This window comes from Mustela putorius, unplaced genomic scaffold, assembly GCF_011764305.1.
Source record: "Mustela putorius furo isolate JIRA1106 unplaced genomic scaffold, ASM1176430v1.1 tig00003846_pilon_pilon_pilon, whole genome shotgun sequence".
NCBI classification, from domain to species: domain Eukaryota; kingdom Metazoa; phylum Chordata; class Mammalia; order Carnivora; family Mustelidae; genus Mustela; species Mustela putorius.
The window spans coordinates 19,202,811-19,222,134 of NW_025421999.1; the positions used below are offsets into that span (position 1 = coordinate 19,202,811).

Consider the following 19,324-nt stretch of genomic DNA (forward strand, 5'->3'; position numbering starts at 1 on the left):
CAAGTTACAATTTATACAGCAGAAAGGTGATTCCCCACTCTCACCTAATTTATTTTGTTGTGGCCCAGTAACTTAGTGTAAAAGACTCCCTGCTTTCTCTATTTCTACCTTTGATGTAGGGGGGAAAAAAAAAAAGCTAGGTGGGAACAGTTAAGTATCGTGCTCCAGGCACATCTGTTTTGTTATGGCAGGAATATTGGCAACTACTGGGTATTTCTGTTAACAATATGGTGTGAATGATTTATAGTTACATATCAATATAGGATGAAACAAATAATCTCTGGCTAAACTTGTGTGAAGAAATGAAACTGGGAGTGTTTTATAATTCAAAAGCAAGAATAGCTGTAAATGCAAGCATGACCAATTTAAGCTGACCTCTAACCTTCTAGGTTCTCAGCTGAGACCCTCCTATAATAAGAAGACAGACCAACAGGAGAAAAACTCACTTAGTTCCATATGTGTGGGAGCCCCATAAAGATATGAGACTCAAAGGCAGCCAAAGCAATGGAGATTTATATACCATCCTGAGCTAAGAAAAGGAAGGGGGGCCTGGGGCTTCAAAGAGGTGGAAAGCAATTCACAGGAAAGTGAAAAGAGGAAATGTTTGGTGAATACATGTTTGCCAGGCCATGTAGACATGTGTCTCAGATGAAAATATTATCTCTGCTAATAGCTGTCTCCCCGGTGGAAGCCCCCTTTCCAAATTCTTTTAGGCAGTTATTGGGGAGGTAAAAAGCTTTCCCTGATTCTACTGGGTCTTGATTGTCTTCAGCTCTAAATGATCCGCATGCCAAGTGTTCCATTTTGGGGTGGCGTAGTCTGCTCCCCTTTACCCAACCTAGCTGGTGCACTCTGAATGAGTGGTCCTTTCAGAAAATGATTCATTGGCAAATCCACATGTCTGAGAGGGTGCAGGCATGCAGTGGGCATTTCTCAGTCTTCCCCAGCTTTGCATGGCAGCCAGATCAAACTTTCATAATGTGCCACTTTTAGTTTATACAATCTTTAATAACCCAATAAGCTCCTTGGAAGTGATTCAGTTGTGTGTAAAAATGAGTATCCATAGAAAGGCCTATAATATAACTGATTAAAAGCTAAAGAAAGGATTTTTATTTTGTATCAGTTCTCCACCTGTTGCAAGACCCTTATGGCAGTGGGTAGGGGAGCTAGGGTCACTGCCCTTTGGACACTGTAACATCATTAGACTCTGCTGGCTCTGCGGTCTTTGCAGCCTCACTCACAGAGAAGATGGTGTTGTGGCTTTCTGTCATATCTGCTCTTGTTTTTCATCTTCTGTGCTTGTATTTTAATCTTTATTATATCTTTGGCTCTTTGCATTTGCACACTGGTGAGTGGGAGACAGTACCCTCTATCTATTTTGGAAAAACAAGACTCCTCTTTTTATCTTTAGTAAGCTGTGCTTGGGCTGTCTTCCTCAGTGCTGGGCTTAATTTCCCAATGCTCCTTTTACTCCTGAGTTTTACTCACTGAACTTTTGTTACTTTTTTGGTTTCACTTAAGTCTCGGGCCTCTATTCTTTAGGTAACCAACCAAGGCAGTGTGGCAGCTAAACATGACTTCCCCACAGCATCGTTTTTTAGTACTTTGGGGCCAAATTGGGCCTCCCTACCACCTTGGTATCCAAACCCATTTCCAGTTTGTTCTAAACGAGGGTCTCAGGATTTTATGTAGAGGAGAAAATTATATTTTTATAAGATAAATTTATAAAGAATTCCATTTCAACAGTTTGAATTATTATTTGTAATAGTAACAGCCAGTAGTTATCCTAAACTTACTACTTACTAAAATCTTTAAATGTGTTGTCTCATTTAAATTCTCACAAGTAATTTTATGAAGTAGAAATTATTATTCTTTGCATTTTTACAAATACAGAGTTTAACTACTTTTTAAAAATAGTACTTAAGTTGAATTTATATGCATTATGTGTGGGGGGAGGGTTAAAAGTCTTATTTTTCATGAATCACACAGACCACTATATGAATTCTCTATCTTTGATATTATGAGTTATTCTGGTTTTCTCTGCTTTAAAAAGCAAAGTGTACTGGGGTTGAATGAATAAGTATGTGGATTGTGGAAGGTGGGAGCTACATTTCTCACTTTTGCATAGAGAAGTTGCAGATAAGCAAGGGGGAGAGATTAGTATAAATCTTATAATACAGGAGTAGAATCAGAGACATCAAAAAGAACTCATGTTTATCCTAATATTTACAGAGGTGGCTATAGAAATGATTGTAAAAGTGTAGGTATGCATGGCTCAGTATAATATATTTCTGTTCTAGCTCGGTCAGCTCAGAGGCCTTAGAGGCATGAAGCACAGTGGCAATGAGCACCCCCAGTGCCCAGAGCTTGGTTTCTAAATATCATTCTTCAATGGAGGAATCAGGCCGCTTGGAGAAATAACTGAGTCTAGGAGTGGGATAGGGAAAATATAGGCTGATCCTCAAGCTGTGCCCAAAAATAATGCAAGGCTCAAAACATAAGGAAAAAGAGGATATAAAACAGACACAGAGCCAACGTGAAAGAGCTGTCAGTGGCCAAATCTGAAATAACCTGGGCACAATAAAAATTAATGTATAATCCAAAGTAAAATATAGATGAGTTCATACTGATTTCAAAAAAATGATTGAATGACTAATATGTAGCAGGGAAGGGACAAACCCTCTTTAAAGAAGAATTCCAAATAATATATGTAGATACTCCCTCCTCCTCTGGAAGGGGGAGCTTAATCCCTCCCCTTCTTCTGTATGCACTGGACTTAGTAAGTTGCTTCAGAGGACTAGAGTACGGAAAGGGAGTGATAGTGATTCCATGTTATAAAACCTGGTGAATACTACTGAAGGGAAGTAGAGTCTGCCACCCCAAAATATGTCACTTTTATTTTGAATTTAAGTTAGTAAAAAAGAGCTGGTACAAGGAGAGCACACTGCCCTCCTTTGTCCCCCTAAAATTAGGAAATAAATCCCCCATGTGAAACACACCTATGGCACTGAAGACATCCCTATCACCAGAAACAGGGAATTTAGGGTCATGAAGGATGTGTAAACAAACCTTGCTACTTTTTCACCATTTTACTCTCTAAGCTCAAACCCCTTTGTCTTGTCAGTTCTTCATAAATTTATTTCTTTGTCTAAAATGTGTAAATGCTGCCTACTTTGGGCACTTCTTTAAGTCCCATATTTTTGGGTTACCCCATGTGGACAAAGTTAAAGTTTGTTTCCTGTTCATCCATCGTATGCTGATTTAATTATCAGGCCAGCCAAAGAACCTAGAAGGGAAAAAGGAAAAATGTTCCCTTCCCATTTCCTTCCACTATCTTAACCAAGTTATTAAGGTGAAGATCCCCTTGTTATATTGTGCTGTCAACTACCCCTTCAAATACCTCAGATACCTTTCTGACAGAATGAGAAGGGCATCTTAACCTCTGTGATATTCTTCCCATAAAACCCATGCCCTGGTCTAATCATAAGGAAATGCATCACACAAACCCTAATTGAGAGACACTTGACAAAATACAAAGCAGCACACCTCAGAGCTGGCAAAGTCCTGAACAACAAGGAAGCTGAGAATCTGTCATAGACCAGAGGAGGTGAAGGAGACGGGGAAATTCCATGCAGTGTGATACCCTGAATTGGATCCCGGCACAGAGGAGGATATCGGTGGGGAAATCTAGTGAAATAAATATAAAGTTCAGAGTTTAGTTAAAAATAGGCACTGACATTGATTTCTCAGTTTTGACAAACATACCATGTTAATGTAAAATGTTCACATTCATGGAAATAGAGTGAGGGGTATAGGAAAAGGTCTATTACCTTCGTAATTTTTCTGTAAAAATATTCTAAAGTAAATTTATTTTTTATAAAAGTAAAGTGGAGAACTGAAAGAATCATCCCTGCTTTATCAACAGTAACAAAGTCTTCAGTTACTGGTTACCTGGAGGTGGGCTGGGCTTACAAGCAGGAGAGGAGAGAGTCCATTTCAAAACAATGTTTTTACAATATCTGCTATATTCAGAAAATGCTAGGCCCTCTCTTTTCATTTTATTTTAAAAATTTATTTTATTTTATTTTTTAAAAGATTTTATTTGAGAGAGAGAATGCAGGAGCAGTGGGGGGGAGGCAGAGGGAAAGGGAGAAGCAGACGCCCCGCTGAACAGGGAGCCCTACTCGGGATCCAGAGCTATGAGCCCATGGCCTGAGTCAAAGGCAGACACTTAATTGACTAAGACACCCAGGCACCCCTCCCTCCTTCCATTTTAACTCACAGCTTCCCTCCCCCCCTTTTCTTGCTTTAATAGAGGCTCTGAGCAGAGGGAGAAAGAGTTGTAGCAAAAGGAACTCTATTTGTTACATTCAGAACCCTCCATGATGGTCACATACTGGTATCTAGTGGACATCAGTGCAGAAAAATACCTGCCAGCCTTCCCCACGAGATTCTCAAAGCACATATTTATAGGCATTCTGCTAGTAAGTGGGAATTGGGAGGTCCTCTTCCTTTCAGAAGAGCTTCTGCCTTCTGAAAACCAGGGCTAGGTCTGTGGCTTAGGCTCATGGCCCAGGGGAAAGCTTCTCCTCCTTTCCAAGGACAAACTTACATCTTACCCTAAGTACCAAAAACGCAGTAATGGGACCAATCGAGTGTGTATTTGTATTTGTACCTAAAGCATCCCAAGTTTAACAGTGATTTCAGGTCAAGCAAATCTCCAGTCACTTAGGGTGATGGGTGGGTGCCATGCAGAGGGTGACAAGAGTGACACAGCATCCTGCTTATGCAGAACCTTCTTACCTAAGTCTCTTGGGGAAGGGAAGGTGCAGGGGGTCTTGGGAAGGTTGACTCTCCAACACTTCAGGTACGTTTGAAGAAGGAATGTTGAAACCTGCTACATTCTTCTCACTTTTCCTATCCTAAATCTAAATGCTATGTTTCTACCTAATTCCTCAACATCGAGATATTGGCGCAAATGCCGACACATTGACATTTTCATGCTCTTATTAATTAGCAATTAATGCCAAAAGTGACGAGCAGACATTTGCGAAGAGGCCAATTAAAGACTACATATTGTCAAAATGCCTAAAAGCCAGAAGCCCAGCGGGCAGGAGAGCCTCGGCAAGCAATGCCCCACTGAGTGATTGTTCTTGTTCAAATCTTCTAAGTATGAAAACTTGTCAAGCTTCCTTGAAAATACTTGTTCCCAGGTTGGTACTGGTAGAGTTAATGTAATCTTAGTCAAGTTCACGAGGAACATATTTTCAGAAGCAAAAGCATTTAATATATATAACGGTATGTCAGTTTCAAACACTGTTGAGAGAGTTTCTTTCCTCTAATTAAAAAAAACCTAATTAGGCCTAATAATCCAAATAAATTAGATAATTGTAAATAAATATAGTCTATATTCTATGATATAGCCTATTTACAAAGAATGTTGCAAGTGAGATTGAACATACGGGGTCGATTAGCCCTAGAGTTAATTTTCAGCCTGGGATTTAATAGTAGGTCATGTGACCTAGGTAAGCACTCTGAATTTCAGTTTTCCTATTTATAAAATTTAAATGGTAACACATGTCTCATTGGGTTACTGTGCCTATTTGATATACAGCTGGATATTTTGAGGCTAACTTTTCCTCCTTGCAAGTTTCCTGACCTCATCTTCCTCATTCTTTCTGTCAGTTCCCACACGTGTCTGGCTTCAACTTCCTCTGGGCAGGTGTTGGGGAAGAAGGGAAATAGAAGCAGCCTGAGAGACTCCATCTGGCTTTATTTTTCCAAGAGCATAAGCTCATAGGAGGACTTACAGGTTTTGCCAAAGGGAAGAAAAGGAAAAAAGAGGTGTGTGCAAAAGGAAAGGATCTGGAAAAACTTGAAGAAGGATTTCTCTCTGTCTACTACACCAATATCCTGGGATGTGAGAGGAACAGAGATGACTGTGGATTCTAGAAGCCAGTGGTGTTCATGCTGCCTTCTGGCAGTGTCCACTGAGGCAGCAAAACCGCAAAGGGGAATGGCTACATGGTAGGTAGAGGCTGTTGAGGCCTCAGGAAGCTCCACAGGGGTCCCCTGTGACCCAAAAGTAACTTAGAAGCCACTGAGTACCACTGGAGCAGAGAAGCCATGTGGGTGGGAAGAAGGCGTGTTTCAGTGGGAATCTGTGAAAACGCATGGCTGAGGAGCAAGGGTCCCCCATCCCCCACCGGTTCTACGTATGCTTTCAGCATAGCATCACAATTCTAGATGGCAGGGGAGAAAACCCAAGAATGATTGTCATTAAGTTTCCTGCCAGCCAGAGGGATGGCTCAATTAATTGATTAATTTAAAATGAAGATAGGAACTATTTCTTGCATACTTGAATATATGGAATGAAATCCATATCACGTCGTATGTGAAACATATGTGTTCCACATGTGAAATGTCATATGTGAAACACATATCTGACATATATGTTACCCCAGGTATGTGGAAGATACTCGGTTAATATTAGCTACCATTATTTATCAGTTAGGATGGACAACTATAAAAAGGGTAATTAAAAAAAAACCCTCTAATATGAGACCATATTCTGTGAGAGACAAGTTTGGATATATTGGTACAATTTTCTCTGAACCTGAACTTGGAACTCATTCCCCATTGTAATACTTAACTGAGTGCAAGAGTAGGTTGAGATATACTTTGATGTTCTAGAAGAGGGGAGATTCTGATCAGTGATCAGATAAAACGGTGCAGTCTGAATTCAGTATTTTAGCCTTAATTTAACAGGGTAGGGATGAAGCCTTAGTCCCCAGAGCTACACATACATCCAAGAGCTTTTGAACTATTTTTGTTTTGCTTTTAGTGTTTAACCTGTCGTGATGGAAGTCTCAGATGGGGTAAATAATACATTTGGGGGTAAACAATGCCTTTGACTGACTGCTTTGGTGAAAAAGAGTACTGAATTGAGACCTAATGGGATTTGGCTCTTGGCTACGGACTTGGAGCTCTAGGACTCAGGCTGAGCTGAGAATAGGGGCGAGGGCAGCAGAGATGCCTTCAGTGTCAAGCAAGTGAACACTATTGCCTTCCACGAGAAGCAACAATCCCAGGAGGTCAACCCACTCGGTCAGAGTCACCAAGAAAGACATAACTCACACTCACACAGGCACTGATGGAGGAACACCATCCTCACACAGAGACAAAGCAGGACCAGCCTTAATAGTGAGTGTCAGTCCCCCATCAGCCAGTAGGGCTCACCTTGTAGCTGACAGGAAGATGGTTTCTGTTGCAGGCAAAGGACTTTTTTCGCTCCCTGTCAGGAACAGATAGAGCAGTGGGATGGGTCAGGTGCCTTACCATGCACACAGTGAAGCAGAACCAACCCAGAACATAGAAAAGAGATAGCCAAGCAAATATGCCTGACCTAGGCTGACAGAGCTCTTTATCTCTCCATGAAGAAATGTTCCAGGCCAACGTCATACTGTTTTGTAACCGTTCAAAGGTCAAAAGTCTTCACACCTGTGACTGCCTTTCTTAATATGTTGTTCCAGCAATGGCTAGTGTATCCTTAAGCTATCGTTGTTGATCTCTCTGCAAGTAGCTTCCTACCTGCCATTATTCTTCACCTTCTCAATCTTTAGAATTCTTAGAATTGGAGAATTGTTTGGGAGGGAATATATATCAGGCTACCAAAACAATTTTGGCTTTTCATCCAGGCAGAGAAGAAATTTTAGTTTTTCTATTTGAATTCCAACATTTGCCTAGTTATAGTAGCCTAGGATGGGAATTCTCTCCTGTGCTGAGAAAGGAAAATCTGCACAAAAAGGTTGAGGAGAAAGAGGTCATCTTTGGCCTTCTCCAGGGCTCACCTCCAGGGCTCCAGATTCCTCAGAAAGCCTTACACTGACCTTCTAAAACAGGGATTCCCTGTGCCCGAGGTGACCGTACATCTGGTTTGCCTTCGACAGCCTTTCTCTGCTTATCAACTTTTTCCTACTTCACCTTCCAAGTATCACTATCCCTTTGTTGTTCAAGATGGCAAGTAGCTATTCTGATCCATTACTTCATTATTATTGTTATTGCTGCTAATAATAAACACTTAAATTGCAGATTATAAACTTACTACTTCTATGATAACAGATGAATTTGCCCCACATTTTTGGCTGCCTCAGCCAGGAGACACATGTTACTAGTCTTTCATGCCCCAGAACCCAGGGTTTCTGTATGTCCTAATCTAAAAAGCAGATCTCATAAGAAAACCTTAATAATACAGAAGGGATGGGATTAATGGCCAAGTAAGGAGGTAAGATAAGGTGGAGATTTCTAGGAAAGCCAGGGAACTACTCTCGTCTTCCTTGAATGACCATAAAATTTCAGCCCAAACCTAGTAAAGTACAAGCCAAATGTTTAACATCTACATCATAGACATGAGGAAGAATGACTTTCTCTTGGTCTCTTTCAATCTAGCAAAACCTTAACTTTTTGAGGTCACCATATTAGATCGAGTTGCAGGAAACCAACAAGAACACTGGCAACTTTCAAAGGTTTCCTCGACACCAAATGGCAAATTTATTGGCGCAGAAGTGGAAAGATATAAAGTGAAGAAGTGTAGTGGTTAGGGGCACAGGTTTCTAGATGAGAAACTCTCCCTCAGTCCCATATGTGGACACAAGTCACTTCTATAGATCCATAGCATGACTAATAACCAGTGAATGGAAAGTGAGACAGCTACGTGTCTCCAGTAAAACCTGACATATAGGACAGATAATAATAAATGATGATAATAATAATATATTAATTATAGAAATTCATAATGAAAAATTTTTGATTCCTATATATTTAACAAAATTATAAATATTTTGCTTATCTTTAAAGCTTGATATATATTTTATTTTTAAAATATTTATAATAGGGGTGCCTGGGTGGCTCAGTCGTTAAGCATCTGCCTTTGGCTCAGGTCATGATCCCAGGGTCCTGGGATCAAGCCCACGTTGTGCTCCCTGCTCAGCCAGGAGTCTGCTTCTCCCTCTCCCTCTGCCCCTCCCTCTGCTTATGTGCTCTCTAATAAATAAATTCTTTAAAATAAATAAATTAATAGCTTTATAATATATAGTTTCCTAGAAAACTACTTTTGCAGTCACTATTTGTTAAAGATTCACTAAACAATGATTATTTTTTGTGATTTATTTATTAAATGATTTATTAAGTGTCCACTATGCACCAAGAGCTATGCCAGGCCCTCGAGATACAATGGTGAGGACGGAGAACCATGTGCCATCATGGAGTTTACAGCCCAAAGGGAGAGACAATAAACAAACAAGTGAATACAGAAATAAACAAAATTAAAAACTGTGATGTTTCTAAGGAAAAAAAGAAAAAAGGTAAATTACAGGGTCACACAGAAGAAACTACTTTAGATTGAAAGGTTAGGGAGAGCTTCTCTATGGAGATGATAAATTGAAAACAAAATAATAAGTGGTTTTTTTTTTTTAAAGATTTTATTTATTTGACAGACAGAGATCACAAGTAGGCAGAGAGGCAGGAAAAGAGAGATAGAGGAGGAAGCAGGCTCCCTGCTGAGCAGAGAGCCCGATGTGGGGCTCGATCCCAGGACCCTGGGATCATGACCTGAGCCGAAGGCAGAGGCTTTAACCCACTGAGCCACTCAGGTGCCCCAATAAGTGGTATTTTGTACAATAAAAACTGGGGAAAGAGGACAATAGTCTGCCCAGGGATGAAGTGGCAAAAAGTTGGGTATCCTAGACCGTCTCAGAGAGGGTCCTTTGCGGAAATGATGAGTGAGCCAGGCATCATGGATCATGGGCCTGGACTGGACTGGTTGGGGATCAGATCATGTGGGGTTTTGCAGGCTCTTCTAAGGGGGTCGAAAATCATTCCAGGTGGGATGGAAAACCATTGGTGGTTTTAAGGAAGAGAGTGGCAGAATCTGGTATTTAGCAGACAATCTGGGTAGAGCTGTGCCGGGGAGAGTTGACCTAGCTCAGAGAGGGTAGCGGGGGCAAGTATGGAGAGTAGTGGATGGAGCAAAGCTGTGCTCTGAAAACAGAGTGGACAACACATACAGATGGCCTGGGCTGGCATGTGAAGGACTGAATGGGGTAGGCTTGGAATTTCGGTTTCTATTTTACATAACTGGTGGATGAAGGCACCATTTATGGGATAGAAAATGCCAGAGGAGAAAGCTGGTTGCAGGGAAAGATCAAGAGTTCATTTCTGGACATGCTATTCTCACATTCATGATTCCAGGCCAGCCCAGCTCTTCATAGGCTCAGCATGGGTCCCTGCCCCCATGAGGGTGGGCGAAAAGCATGCTGCCAGGTAGCGGAACGCTGAATGAATTTGTGGTGCAGTATTTATGGCCGATGGTTAGCAAATGTGGGGAGATATCTACTGTATTAGGATTCTGTTTTGAGTGGCAGAAAACCAGCTTAAACCACTTACTCAATAAAGGAAATGTATTGCCTCATGTATCTGAAAAAGGCAGGACTGCCCCAGGCACAGCTGGATATTCAAGTGTCCAAATGATGTTGCTCTCTCTTCTTTGTCTCCCTCAGTCTCTCTCCATCTGTCTCTGTCTACTTTGGTCTTTCTATTTTTCTTTCTTCTATACTGCTTCATTCTTAGGCTCCCCCTTCCCTCTTCCTAGATGCCTTTAACTTCAAATGTTCATACAGTCCTCATAGCTCACAATCTCAAAGGCAGTGTAAGAGCCTCTGCCCCAGGGCCCACATAATCATGTACTCATGAATTCCAATCACGGTGGAATAGAGCTCCCTCGACAGTCTGGATCACATGTTTATTCCTGGGCAGGGTAGATTTGCCCCCACTAGAACCACAAGAAATAGGTTCTGCAAAGACAGTGGTTGAGTTCCCAGAGTGGGAGAAATACTGGGCAGGCTACAGACCAGTCAATGGCAAGAAATAATGACTTTATTTTCAGAATTGTTACCTACAGCAGGAATTGCATTGCCAGACCAGTTGTCTAACGAAGGCAGATCAGAACAAATCCTTGTCCTCTGTCTATATAACAATGCTTATATTTCTATTTCTAATAGTAGGAGGCATGCATCCAGCACACCAGAGGTGACATCAAGTGGTCAAGATATAAATTAAAAGGAATAGTGGAAAAAAAGGACTCTAAAGAAATAATAATCTGATGAAACAGTGGGGAATATAGAAATATATTCTAAATATTGAGGAATATAGATGAAGAAAGTTGATGATTGTTGGAGTTGGATATGTGGAAGTTTATTATACCATCCAATTTATGTGTATATATTTGAATTTTTCCTTAATAAGAGGTAAAAGTTTTAAAAATGAGGGAGGTTGGCAATGAATGATGACAGAACACATCACCTTTTAAATGACAACAGGAAGTTATTGTTTTGTGTTTCAAGATGTCATTCTTCCCAAACTCCTGAAATAGAATTACACTATGGGTGTGGTAAGGAAATCAGATACGAACCTGTAGTAAAACCATCCATCATAGCACACAATTAGCCAATTATCTAAGTCAAAGGCTAAGGTTAAAAAAGAAGAAGAAGAAGAAAACTGCAAATAACCTTGTAGCATTCTCAGTAGATTTATCCAAAAGAGAAAAATATATGATAGTTGTCATAATGGAAATGCCATGCACTAGGCCTATCTACTCCTTGGCTAGAATTTTGAAAGGATTCTAGGATTGTAATCTATTAAAAAGGAGACACAAATTTCAAATGGCATGTATTAATTTAGTGAGTTTACTCTCTTGAGAATGCCAAAGATTTCCTTTTTAAAATTATATAGACTGTATTTTGAGTTCCACCCATAGGGTTGAAAAGAAAAAGAAAAAGAAAAGAAAAGAAAACAACAACAACAAAAACTAGTATCCACTCTTTCACAGCATTATCTTGGTGGTTCTAGAGATGAATTGATCTTCCAAAGGGCACTTCATTTAGTTTAAGCCTTTTAATCCACTCCATATCAGGAGTGAGTAATACCCAGATCCAGTAAGGAATTCTGCAAAGTCCATACGTCTTAACCTTAGTTTATATAGTTGGGTAAAAAAATTTCCAAGGTGTCAACTAAGAATAATCTCAGATTCTCTATGACCTTAACTCATTGACTTTAGATGTTATGTACCTTTTGTTTTTTTTTTTTTTTAACTATACCCAATGGCCAAACTCAGGTCTTCTGAGATGAGTTTATTATTTTTGTTATACTAAAAAAGATTTGGAACATGAGGTTTAACATTATATTTCAGATTTAATAGGCTTACAGGTAGTTTCTTTCCATTTTTACGTTGTATGCCATTCCACTAACTTGGCTGTGGTATATAAAGCTGGCTATGGTATATAAATTGTGTATGTGTGTGTAGGCTAAAAGGGAAATACAGACATACTCCTATGGTAAAATAGTGCCTAGTACAAACATGTTACTTTTTTAATTTGAACAATTTCCCCTCAATGAATGTTTGTTAATTTGTATAAAAATATGAAAAACTAGTATCTAGTGTGATTTGCCTTATCAGACCGACTGTCTACATGAGCCCAAGGGAAAGAATAAAATCAGGAAATGTCGTCTGGGGGCACCATCTTGGCCAAATGACAGACCTTCATGCTCATTCTTAGTTCTACCATATTGATTGGAAACAGCGCCTTAAAGGAAGTGCATCTGGGTCTTTGGTCACTTGCAGTCTTGTTTCCTTTGTCCTTTGTTTTTGCTTGGTAATTGATATGGTTGGTATATCCAGAGAACTTTTGCACACTGGGCACAGATTTTCACACTGAAAAAGAAACAATGTAAAGAGAGCCCAGCCAAATCCACTGAGTGGGGATGCTCCGTATGGTCAGGTGTGATGTAGTCACACAACAGGCAGGTGTTAAGTTGGTAAATGTGTCCCTGAATTGATGCATTTGCTTCTGGACTACATTTGGGACCAAACCCTTCCCAACTTAGCAATTTCAATTCCTTCCATTAAACTCTCCATGTTCATCTCTTGTTTTTCTGACCATCTGTGCTCAGAGTCTTTTATCACAAAATTCATAAATACCTTTGCTCAACTAAACAAATTAGTTTTTCCATAGATCAAAGAAAGAGACCTGTTTCAAATTCCCCAAATTCTGTAGAAATAAGAGCAGAAGGCTTAGTGTCTCTCTCCTTTTGGACCTACATATGCTGGTGGATTGAGACCATACATTTTTGGAACATCATTGTTTCTCACCAATTTTATAACATACAGTTCCCTCCTCATATTCTTTAAAATAAGAAATTATGTATAAAGACATTATGGTTCATTTTTTTTTTTTGCTCAAAAGATTTGAGATTCATAATTGCACCAACTAGCCAGTAGTTCCAAATGCAAAATATTACACACTGTACATATATAAAAATAATCTATTGAATGAAATAATGAGTGAAAATTGCCTATTTCATTGAATTATGCCTATTTTTTAAAATACCGAACACAGGCCTAACACATAGTAGGTATCCAATGAATGCCAGGCAAAATTAATATATAAATTTAAACAACTGAATAAAATAGCTATAAATCAATGACTTTATTCATAAAGGTATTGATTTAACAACTATTTGGTCAGTATCTACTCTTTCCCAAGGACAGTGCTAACTAATATTGGCTAAAATAGAAATGCAATTCCTGAACTTGTGGAGTACAGGTGTGAGTGCAATCATTATTAATCATTATTTACACTTAGGACTGGGTGATGCAGAAAATAGTTTGTTGTATGAGAGAAAATCACAAAGAAAAATTCTGTATAGTGGAGATGAACAAAGCCTCAAATAAGACTTTCGTGCAAAAGATGTTCAATCTCCAATCTAACGGATAAGCAGGAAAGATAGTTGGGAATAGGGTGTAACTGACATACTGTTTTTGACAAAATGTTTAACCTGAATCTAATCTTGAGAAAGAAATAAACTAAATCAAGATTGTTTGAACTTTTTCAAAATAGAATGTTAGTGGGGGAAATGACTAAGGTAAAATGGAGTTCATATTGTAACTAGTTGTGTTAGCTATCTGTTGTGTGTACAAAATTACCCCCAAACCTAGCAGTTTAACACAGTTTATTATCTCATAAACATTTACTATCTCATACGGTTATGAGAGTCAGGAATTCAGGAGCAGCTTAGGTGTGCGGTTCTGGCTCTGGGTCTATCCTGAAGTTGCAATCAGGGTGATATTTAGAGCTGGAGTCCCCTGAAGTAGGGGTCAGCAGAGAGCAAGTATGTTAAGCTCCACCAGTCTCTGTCACATTGTCTTATGTTCTTCTCCTCCTCTTCCTCTTCCTCCTCCTTTTTCTTCTCTCCTTGTTTTCCTCCTGTCTTCCTTCTCATTTTCCTCCCCCTCCTTCTTTTTTTTTTTTTTAAACCTCCATTAAAATACGTAAAAACTGTTTTGGGGTGCCTGGGTAGCTCAGTGGGTTAAGCAACCAACTCTTGATTTTGGCTCAGGTCATGATCTCAGCGTCGTGAAATCAAGCCCTGCATCTGCACTGGGCATGGGGCCCACGTAGGATTCTCCTTCTCTCCCTTTCCCTCTGCCCCTGCCCCCACTCACACTCTTTCTTTCCCTCTAAATAAATAAATAAAACCTTAAAAAACAACAACAATAACAACAACAAAAAAAACCCAGCACTATTCTAGGTTAGAGTGCCATATAACAACAGGGCATGTGAGGGACTTGGCCCATGCGCTGTAGCTTGCTGACCCCTGATCTAAAGGCTACTACAAGACCCATTTCCAAAAGGAGCTCATCCATATGGGTGTTGGCAGGAGGTCTCAGTTCCTCACTCTGTGGTTCTCACCATACAGCTGCTTGGGTGTCCTGTCAAGGCAGCTGTCTTCCCCCAAAATGGTGTTTCTAAAAGCAAGAGCTAGGAAGGTGTCACAATTCCTCTTATGACCTAGTCTTGAAATTTATACATGGTCACTTCTGCCACATTAGAATCAAGCCATTATATTTAGCTTACACTGAAGGAGAGGCAACCCACTTTTAAAGAGAAGGATTATCAAAACTTTGTGGACAAATTATGAAATTAACACAACAGTCTTGTTGTGTTAACAGTCTTGTTTCAACAGTCTTTGAAATTCTCATCATATTCTTAATGTTGAGGAAAAGTTAGAAAACAGCACTGGGCACTTTAAAAATTTACCTTCTTTACTCCAAATAGCTTTTGTAGTTAAGAACTGAAGCGAATGATACTTGAAAGCAAAGATCTCTTTTTTTTTTCAATTTATTTATTTTCAGAAAAACAGTATTCATTATTTTTTCATGGCACCCAGTGCGCCATGCAATCCGTGCCCTCTATAATACCCACCACCTGGTACCCCAACCTCCCACCCCCCCGCCACTTCAAACCCCTCAGATTGTTTTTCAGAGTCCATAGTCTCTCGTGATTCACCTCTCCTTCCAATTTACCCCAACTCCCTTCTCCTCTCTAACACCCCTTGTCCTCCATGATATTTGTTATGCTCCACAAATAAGTGAAACCCTCAGGGATATTCAAATTAAAACCACATTGAGATATCACCTTACACCAGTTAGAATGGCCAAAATTAACAAAACAGGAAACAACATGTGTTGGAGAGGATGTGGAGAAAGGGGAACCCTCTTACACTGTTGGTGGGAATGCAAGTTGGTGCAGCCTCTTTGGAGAACAGTGTGGAGATTCCTCAAGAAATTAAAAATAGAGCTTCCCTATGACCCTGCAATTGCACTCCTGGGTATTTACCCCAAGGATACAGATGCCGTGAAAAGAAGGGCCATCTGTACCCCAATGTTTATAGCAGCAATGGCCACAGTTGCCAAACTATGGAAAGAACCACGATGCCCTTCAATGGATGAATGGATAAGGAAGATGTGGTTCATATACACTATGGAGTATTATGCCTCCATCAGAAAGGATGAATACCCAACTTTTGTAGCAACATGGATGGGACTGGAAGAGATTATGTTGAGTGAAATAAGTCAAGCAGAGAGAGTCAATTATCATATGGTTTCACTTATTTGTGGAGCAAAGATCTCTTTTAAAGAATCTGTAATATTGGGGAGCCTGGCTGGTTCAGTTGGAAGAGCATACGACTCTTGATCTCAGGGTTGTAAGTCTGAGCCTCACGTTAAGTATAGATATTAAATAAATAAACTTAAAAAATAAATAAGAAAATAAGGTGTCTGTGATAATGCTATCGTATAACCAAATTGGAGTTGACCTCCAAGTTTGAAGTAATGATAGCATGAAAACTGATAAGGGATAAAAAAGGTGAGTTAAAATGTCCCTTTTAAGGTTATTGTGCCTGTGGAAGCTGCAATTAAAATACTATTGTTCTGAGGCCCAGTGGCTATAATGTATATTGGGATGCCATCTAGAACACAGAGTATACATAATGGGTGCTGATTAAATGCAATATTATCTCAACAAAGAATTATGGCCAGTATTTAAGCCTTTATGACTCTGGATGATCACTGGAAACTAGCAGGGTTAGATGTTACCTTCACATCCAAATTAAAAGTATAAATCACCACAAAATAACTGATGGAAGGAGCAATGTTATTTTGTCCTTGTCACAGCAGGCTTATTGCATTGAGAAGTTGCCTGCATTTACAAATGGTCTAATATACTGGCTTTGTGTCCAGACTGTGTGGTCTCCCTATTCAATGACATGGGACTTTAAGAACTCCAGAGCAAGTAAGTTAATATTAACTCTATTAATATGGGTTCTTCACACCAGTAGTAGAGGGTGAACTTAAGGTTGACAGAATTCAAGTGTTTAGAAACCCATATATAATCGTTTGTTCTCATTAGTTACGAACACAAAATTACTTTTCTTCTACATCAGAGATTTTAATTATAATACTGAATTAACAGTGGTAAAGTAAATGACTTTTAAATATATTTTTGAAATTGCTGATTCTTGTGTAATTGAACAATGACCGTCACCAAAGGGCACTTTGACCTCAAGGCTTCTGGTGACCATTTTCACCATGTTTAAAAATGATCAACTCCAAAGTGTAGTAAAGTGAGTAACTTGTCACATTCTTATTAGGTACATTAATAAGTTCTAGGGGGAAAAAGATATTTTACAATTGTTATATTTGAGGTTTCCACAACGATTACAAGGGAAACCTTTCTCCTTGATGGTACCAGCAATTACTTTTTTAAAATACTTTTTAAAATAATTCAAAGATCTCCTCTTAAAGGATTCTTACATAGCTAAAGGCTCTAGTGGCAATATTTCTCAGATTTTTCTAAGGTTCTTTCGTGGATTGGAAATAAGGAACCATCCCTTTCATACAAGTTATTATATTTTAATCAGTCACAATATGCTATTATGACATTCAAAACTCAAAATATTTCTCCAAGGCAAAAATCACTGGAACAATGTGATAAGCCCAGTGAAAATATATATAATAAATCAGAACAAAGATCACTTTTTTCCTAAAATAATGAGCAACACTGCGCATTGATGACTTTAGCTTCTTGGAAACCATTAATCAAAATGTAGCACTGCCCCTTCGCTGCTCAAACATGATGGTGCTAGAAGAAACTGATAATTGAGTCCTTTTGGAATGGATGAGCATTTCAAATAAAGGAATTGAAATATAAAAATGAGAGATGTCTTTGGTTCCTACAATTTCTCCTTCAACTTCACAACTTTGCCTCTGTTATCAGCAAAGTTGTTAAAAAAAAAAAAAAGAAAGAAAACAACTAGAACCCAATTTCTTAGACTTTTTTTTTTTTTTTTCAGAAAATGAAGCTGAGACTGGATGAAATCTTACGAGATGGCTAACCAGTTGAATGTTTTCAGAGGAATTTGTGTGTCCTTGCTTTGCCTGCTTTGGCATTTCTGCTGCAACCTGAAATCCAAGGAGTGATCTGTGGAAAGCGTGGGGGGAGAATTCCTGCTTTCCTGATATTTCTGACACTGAAAGATGAGATGACTTTAGTTTTTTGTAACATTCCTTTTCCTTTTGAATTGTTTCTGCTTAACATTACATAATTTTGATTACAAACCCTTATTTCTAAGGGTGGTTTCACTATCAAAGTTTTGATAAGGTTCCAGAGAGGAAAAGGCCATCACTGAACTGTGTTACAGAGAAGAGAAAAACTGGACACACTAACCTTTGCTCACATCATCCCATGTGCTTTCCCGATAAAGTGTGATGATGTCATAAATGGTGCTCTATGACCCCACTGTACCATGAGGCCAGAAAGTGGTTGGACCAGAAGGGAGAGAGTTTTGATTTATATAAAAATACTCTGGTGGTTATCACCAGTAATGGCAAACTTTATATAGTAAAGAAAAAAAGAAGCATGTGGTGTTTTAATGGGCTTTCTGTAAAGCATTTTTTAAAGCTCATTTGAATTTACATTAGTGCTCCTTGAAAACTGCCAGAAGCTTGATAAATGAGCATCTTAATAAAGTTAAATTGTAGCCAGTTTGAAGCGACAATAGCATATATTTTGTAAAATTATTGCCTGTCACTTTGTAGACTGCAACTTTACACAGGGTCCAAGATTAAGGGAAAAAAGAGGAAAAAATGGGAGGAAGTACCTCACAGAGGACTGGAACACTGTAAATCATTTAGTTCTGGATTCTTTAAAATTGGAAATTAGAAACTGAGGAAAGATTTGTAGCTCTGTTTGGAAAATAATGAAATATATATATATGTATATATATATATATATATACATATATATATATGGTGGAAAAAAATATATATATATTTTTTCCACCATTAAATTACCCATAAAAAATATGGAAAGGGAACAAGCTGATACTACTACTTTTGTCATTTCAGCAGTTTCAAGTTCAAAACAATGAATAATACAATGAAATTTTAAAAATAGCCATGCCGCATTCCAAAGAGTGTATTTTAGACATCACAACTAATGTCCTGTTTTCAATGGCACTATTCCATCTGTTTATTCACTCGTATTGTCAGTCAATTATCATGGAATATTCTGAGCCTCTATTACATGCCAGGCTCCATGCCAGTCACAGATGATAATATAATACAGAAGTAGGCAAGTTGGACATGGTTCCTGTCTGCATGATGTTTATATTCTGGTGGGGGGGCAAACAACAAGCCTACCATAAACACACACTCATACACACATGCACACACACACAGAAAAAATGCGTAGTAGTAAGTGGAAAGAAAGAATTAAGCAGTGGTTTGAGAGAGAGAGACTAAGAGAAGAAGACATATTTTGGGCAGGGGGATGGGAACAGCCCCTCTGAGAGACACAGAAGCTGAAACTGGAAGTGAAGAAATGGGTGGAGATAGGAGAGACTAGATATGGGCAGCTCTTCACTACATTTG

At 39.0% G+C, this 19,324-nt stretch overlaps 1 long non-coding RNA gene across 1 annotated transcript in view; it reads left to right on the forward strand.

Moving 5' to 3' along the window:
• LOC106006800 overlaps positions 1 to 18,723 on the forward strand; it is an 82,640-nt gene extending 63,917 nt beyond the window's left edge. Inside the window, exon 3 of the long non-coding RNA XR_001181069.2 lies at positions 17,746 to 18,723. This is a non-coding gene — a long non-coding RNA (uncharacterized LOC106006800). The remainder of the gene's footprint in view (positions 1 to 17,745) is intronic.
• Positions 18,724 to 19,324: the final 601 nt, after the last annotated feature.